This window comes from Phyllostomus hastatus, unplaced genomic scaffold, assembly GCF_019186645.2.
Source record: "Phyllostomus hastatus isolate PE091 unplaced genomic scaffold, TTU_PhHast_1.1 phas_scaffold_78, whole genome shotgun sequence".
Lineage (NCBI taxonomy): Eukaryota > Metazoa > Chordata > Mammalia > Chiroptera > Phyllostomidae > Phyllostomus > Phyllostomus hastatus.
The window spans coordinates 41,963,750-41,971,195 of NW_025334041.1; positions in this window are offsets into that span (position 1 = coordinate 41,963,750).

Here is a 7,446-nt window from a genome sequence, read left to right on the forward strand (position 1 = left end):
AAAATATAAAATTATATTAGATAGATTAGCAGTTTACTATATATAAATTTTACATGAATGATACTGTAAAAGAATAGAAGTCATTTGCATTCTCTAATTCTTTTTACATGTGTAAAAAGAAAGATAACATTCCTGTCAGCTCTAAAATTCTTTGAATCTACTATCAACTGTGTATTAACTGACGAATGCCATGATGACTGAAACAGGAATCTCCTCGTTGCTTGTGCACTCAGTAAATTATCTCTCACTTTACTGAGTTAATACATGGCTTTTCAAAACAAACCTTTAGTGAACAAGGAAGATGATGGTTTAGTGACATTGGAGTGGATAATTCATGATGAGGTTTCTGAACTATGATCTACATTTACCTAAAACAAGTTTTTTACCTTCCTTTGTCCCTATGTTTAAAGCCTAAGCTAATATTGGGAAATTCCAGAAAAAATTCCAGTCTTAAGAGAAGTAATGGAAGCATATTTGAGTAAGCATACTTGATTACATTAAAGTAGGTAAACATAATTTTAGAATTTGATAATATCTTAAAAGTTAAGTCCAAAGCCCTTATTTTAAAGTTTAAGAAAGTGAGACCCAGAGAACATAGTTTGAAAGGAAAGTAACTTTGGTAGTGACAGAGTGAGAATTATAGCTCAGAGTCTTGACTCCTAGGTCAATATTTTTCCCATTACACAACGTTTCTACCCCTAGTAGTCATAAGATTTATTTCTTTGGTTTTAGGAATGCGTTCTTCTGTATGCCTCCCTAAATTGGAAGCTAGGCAATTACGTAGTTTGAATAAAATACCTCTCATATATTACTCCTAAAAAAATCAATTCAGGCAATGTAAAGAACAACTTATTTTTCTACCCAAATAACAATTGAGATCGATGTCTTCTCACAGTTGCTTGTTTGTTTCTGGGACACTAATTATGAGCAAAGTGAACAAGATTAAAATGGACCTAAAAAGAAGTTAGTTATTAAGTAGTTAACCTGTCTTCCAATATTTTTTTAATGTCTTCTTAACAATTTTTTAAGAGGCATTATTGACTCTGACAATGATGAGTTTCTCTTGCAGGATGCATTGCACAATAATATGCACACGCAGAAATACAGGCAGAAGTTAAAAAAACATTTGGATTTTGATGGCTGTTCAAATTATATTACATTTTAGGCAGAAAAATCCCCTTTTGGAGGCCCTTACTTTGGCATGCTTTCTGTTAAACCAGTGAGCACTAGAGTGTTAAGTGGACCTTGACAGATGGAGCAGATGGAGCAGCGACAAAAGCAGTAAGTGAAAGCAGGAAGGAACGCCAGAGTCCTGGAGGCAAGGAAGACATGCTGATGACTATTTTTGGTTGGAGTTCTATGTTATATTTTCATCAACTTTAATTTACACATATAACTAACAACTCAACTAGGGGTTTTGTCAGAAAGTACCAACATAGCTTAAGAACTCACCTTTACCTCATCAAGGAGGGCTAATTGTTACACCATCTAATGATGGAAGAGCCAGGAATAAGAATATTTAGCTTGTTAAGGATGTTAAGAACAGGTTTCAGGGACTTACAAAAAATAGCATGTCCCTTATTGTTTGGAGAATTCTGAAGTACACCATCTGTTTCTCCAGGCATAGTTTATGCCTGGAACTCATTCCTTCACACACTGTCTCATCCTCTTAGCCATTTAGTTGTTCTAAAACTGGGGAACCCAATTTTTACATTGGAGCAAAAATCTAGACACACTAATACTTGCTGTCATTAAACCTTTATGGAGAATACTAGGGACAAACACATGAGTCTCAGATATAAGTCAAATCCATAGGAAGAGGATTGTTCTGATGTTAATGTGTGAATTATTTCATATTGAATTACTGGATAATAAATAATTATAAAAATTATTAATTGGGGTATAGAGCTTTTTTGGCTTTGTTTGTATTTGTTTTATATTTTAGGTGATGAAACCAAAAATGGGAAAGATATATTTTAGAAAAATAGTACAGTCTGTCCCTCAATGTTCAAAATTACTATGATTAATGTCTCTTTTAAATGGTCAAATTATCATCACCAGGACATACTAGGAATCAGAAATTTTAGATTTTGTTCCAAAGTAATCATTGGTACTGTGAGTGAGTCTGAACTATACATTTTCGTCAGTACTCAAAAAAGTTAGTGTTTTTTTCCCCAATTTTTTCTACATAGTATATTTTGGTTTGATAACCCACTGCCTACCTATAAAGTGCCTCGCTTGGGTAGTTGAGAAACACAGGATGAGGATGACAAAGTAACCACTGCTAATAATGACTAAGAGTGAGAATGGGAGAACTCTAATATTTCAAGGAGGGTTCATCAACTCAAACAATTCTGGAAAGGAAAACTTTACCTATGTATGTGGAGCAATTTTAGAATTGTAAAACCCATGGTGACCAAAACAACCCACCACGCTTGTACTGAAAGTCTTAATATAAGTATGACTTATTGCTCTTACCCATTACTACATGGAGCATTAGTTCTTTAACAGTGGGTAGTTTATCAGATTGTCCATTGGACTCATTGTCACATGGTGAGGAGCAGAAGGAAGTGAAGGAATGAAGCAGATTCTGGGCAAAATTTGAAGCTAGTATCTTACATTGAGCTGGTTGGATTATCACAATATTTTTCTCTACCTCAAGAATGATGATTTGTAGAGAAGCAGAAACAAGGCCAAAGAACACATAAAAAAAGGTGTAAGAGAGACAAGGACCAAGTTTATTGGTATAAGAGATATAGAGTGCAGAGGGTAAGGAATTTAGAATCAGGAGACTTAAGGCAGAATCTAACTCTAATACATAAAATAATATTGAGAAGCTTTGTGTTTTTGTAAATACATAAGTATTAGCTACTGTCATTATTTACCTTGAGGCCTGCCTCTTAGTTAATGAAATATGTTTATTCTGGATTAAAGTATTAAAATGACAATAACAAAATTAATTTGTAAGGCAAAATCTGGTTTATGTTTCTAATTTACTGAAATGGTAGGTAGATCACATTTTGAACACAAGCTAACAAAGTACATAAAAATGTCAGAATGCCTTCATCATTTCAATTCATTAAGCAAAAATACAGTTGTTTCAACACCAATATGTACTTGGCATCATTACAGAGAAAGAACATCTCTATTTCTACATCTTATTCTAATGGGAAATAATCATTACAGATAAAGATGCTTCTTTACATGCAGATGAGACATTTCTTTAAAAAATCTGTTGATTAAACATACATTTATAGAAATATTTCTCCTGGTAAAACTTTTCTTTAAATAAAAAACTATAAAATCTTTTGATTTTGTTCAGTTTATTAATTGTAGCTCATTCGCCATTCTGACTACTTCCACTTTCTGGGAACAAAAATAAATATTTCCCTATCTCAATTTAGAGTACAGAAGAAAAGCTTAGTTGGCAAAGTTGATTCTTCCAATATTTTCTCCAGAGGCATACTTTAGACATTCTAAAATTAAATTTTCAGTGCCAAGTTATACAATGATGCTACTAAATACAAAAAGGAGATTACACTAAATGCTATAATAATATTTTAGGGAGTTCAGAAGTCATGTCATGCCTGGTTTATTACATACATTCATTTGAGATTGTTTTACCCACATGGGAAGCTCATTCCCTTTTAATCTATGTTCCTGATTCAGCTATGAGGCCACACTGACTAAGCCAATGGATTCTTCAGTGATGACTCATAGGATCCTGAATATCAAAGCTACATCTAACACAAGTTAGTAAAAATTACTAACTCCAACAAGAATTATTTTGTTCATTAAGTAGGCATTTGATACATATTTGTTTCAGCACTTTTTAAGTGCTAGGAGCTAAGTATTAGAGTTATGAATAAGAATTAAATACTGACCTTTCCCTTAAAGTTTTAGTTATTTTGTTGGTTTTCTTATAGGGGCTAGTGTGTAGGAAGCACATCTTTACAATACAGTTTGATAAGAGCAATAGGAGTGTTTTACACAAGAGCGCAATGTTGGGATGACGGATGCTGTCTCATTGGAGAAGTCGTGTTGATAAATGGACTTAAAGCATAGTTAAAATAGGTATTTTCTTAAAACCACCATTCTACTATGCTTTTATGAGTTTAAGTATTTAGATTCTACATTTAGGTAGGGGAAATGAGGAGATGTCCGTCAAAGGGTACTTTTGATTACATGGGATGAGAAAAGTTCTTGAGTCTAATTTAAAAAAAATAATGGAAAAAAAAGTACTTTAAAATTTACACATTACAAATGAAAACAACTGAGACACAGAGAAATTAAGGAGCTTTCTCAAGTGTACACAGCTGGTAAAGGGCAGAGCCCATGTGCCAACCTATTCCACAAAACTGTTTGCAAATACATTTTTCTGTTGAATACTCAGCCTTTGAGAAACCAAAGGTCCCAGTAGTTCTCAAGCTGAATATGATCAAAACAGCAGAGGAGTACTTATTTGTACATTCCTCCTTGTCTTATAATTAACACATAGCTCTTCATTACTTGGAGAATGCAACAAATGTGCTGAGTAGACAAAATAGAAGTGTGATGGGGAAAGGCTGTTAGTTTTCTTGCTTTTGGATATGTTGCTTCTGGTTTTTATCTTTGCTGATCAAAGAAAAGTGAATTTATGGTCCACAGAGAGATTATAATCACCAATAAAATACAACTCTAAGACAGACTTAGGTCTTAACTTACTTCTATTCTGTTAAGTTAAACAATAATTATTCTCAACTGTTCTAAAGAAATAGTGATATCAATATATTTTTCTTCCAGCATCCCCAACAGGCAAGTGAGACTCATAAAAAACAAGAATGTGAGCTGATACATTCTTATACTAATTTATAAGATTTATTAAAAGTCAGGGCACTGATGTTATTAAGGGAAATAAAAAGTGCTGAAATGCAACCCTTTTGCTAAAGGAAAGAAAAGAAATAGCTCTTCAAAGTACAATTTAGAATCCTTATTTATTAAATCTATAAAACAAATGGAAAATAATCCGTGGCATATATTCATTAATTCTATAGAACAAACTACACATTGAGGTTTACATTACAATCTAACTTAAAAATAAAACATTTTATTCTTGCCATCAACATGAAAGGTTTATTTTAATTTATAAATTGCTCTTTCATAATATTTTATATTTTTACAGTTGGGTTTTGATACATTTTTAAATTCTAAATTTAAAAAATCAATCACATTAATAACTGACATAAAACTCTATAATTAGATGGCACATTGCACCATGCATGAGGAATATTAGCCTTTTTCATTAATTGGCTTAGGCATGTAGGAATGCATATCTTCTTCAAAGGTATGGAATTTCCTGTTGTCTTCCATGCAGTCTTGTTTTGGGATGGCATATCAAGTGGTCTATTGTTGACAGGGCTTGAAATCTTCACTCTTTTGTACATAAACCACTATGTGTTCCAGGACAACACTAAAGTCTCATTAATCTGTAACATAAATGATCATAACATTTAAAACTTACTCCCAAAATTAGACCTCATTTTATCCAATACTCTCAGTTTATAGAGTTAGAATCTGAGACTCAAGGGAACAAATTATTTTCCCCAAATTATAAATCTAACAACTGGTAGAATCAAAATTAGATTTAAAGTTCTGAGCTTTTTACTCCAAGATGGCTTTTCTGAATTATTTTTCTTTACTTGTTATTTATTTTCAGAATATAAAAATCTGACATAGAAGTAAATCATCTAAATAGCATACTGTACAAACAAGTATGTAATAAATTCAAAACACTTTTTTATGTTTCCATATGTCTCTCACACCTGCTCACTAATTAAATGGCATTTTATGAGGAACAAAATACCTAATACTCTGGAAAATACAAAAGAAATAGGGTTGTTCTTATTGTTACTGAGTTTAGAAATTAAGTGAGATTTGAGAATAATTAAAAATGTACCATTAAATGCTCAAATGTGTATACTACACTTAGATGGTTAATGTTGAGAGCTTTTTGGATATACTACTGATCAGAGTTTGGTTTTTCAGGAAAAGTTTCCTCGAATACAAAAGTTCTCCAAGTGTAGTCCCTGGACCAATCACATGAGTATCACCTGGAGCTTGTTAAGACTGCAACTATCAGGTCTCATCTGAGATTCACTGACTGAGGAACTTGGGGGTGGAACCCAGCACATTTGACTTTGAACTAGCCTCAGGGGATTCTGATGTATACTCAAGTCTGAGAATGACTTGATAATTAGATAAGGTTTGAGTCACACTTTCTAGATGATCATAGATTAGGGAGCCTCTGGCAGATACTAAAAGCAGAAAAATCATCTTTTAAGAAAATAAGAAGTAAATTTATTTTATTCATTACTGGGGCAACTTAGGACTGTTAAATGGAAAACCAAGACCTAAAATAGCATCACTTTTGCTAAAGCCCATGATTTTGTAATAGGGTGCAGCCAAAGGGGTCCCGTAAATGGGAATTTGTAATGGGATCCGGAACTCAGGGTGTCCAGGAAATATTAGAAAAATGCATGTATAGGTTGTGCTCACCCCCACAAGTCTGAGCTGGGGGATGAAACATATGGAGCAGGGCCATTGAGAGCTGTTTTGTATAGCAACAGTTTTGCAGATAACCTCTAGAATGGTCATTTAACATATCTATAACCTTTAACTGGTTTCATAGATATGTTAAATAGCTGTGGCCAAGCTTTGAGCCAGGGGGATGGGAGTGGCCTCAACCCTTGGTAACTGGGAGGGAGGCAAAGCCCCCTGGTTACAGCCCCTGCGTGAGAGCTTGGAGATGATTTTGCTCCATGCCATGGGGCCATGCCTGACCTTACTTAGTGTGGCAGCCCAGTAAAGCTGGAAGAATACAGGAATGCTGGCAGTGTAACTGATTGTGAGAGGAGTCAGAAATGGTGTTGCAGAGGAAGATTGGTGATGGGATTTAAACCCAGGAGCGGCAGCCATGCGGGGCTTTTTGGGGCCACATGGTTTTGGCAAAAGTTGGGACTGGGTAGCTTTAGGGTGCTCCCTTTTTGCCACATGGCTTAGGAAGGAGGAGAGACTTTGCTTAGAAGAAAAGGTGTAAAAGGATTCTTGCTGGTGGGCCATGAGAAGGTGCCACATGGTTTTGTATTAACTGGAGAACACGGTGGCAACATAGCTGATGGTGCCAGAACTAAGGGGCTGCCTGAGCCATGGATTTCTACTTATTTTCTTGAGATATGGTACCCCAGACTTGGCAAAGGGGAGAAGGAAGGACCATGCATTTGTGGGTATTCTAAAGTACTTTAGTATTTTTAAAGAAGACGTTAAATCATTACTCTAAGTCTGTATAACTTTGTAAATAAATAATCCTTTCCTTTTCACTAGTCTCTGGCATTGAGAGAAGTCTTTCCCTGGTGGTGGGCTAGGCAAACTTAGTACAGGAGGCAGGACCCATAGAGCACAAGGGGGGGT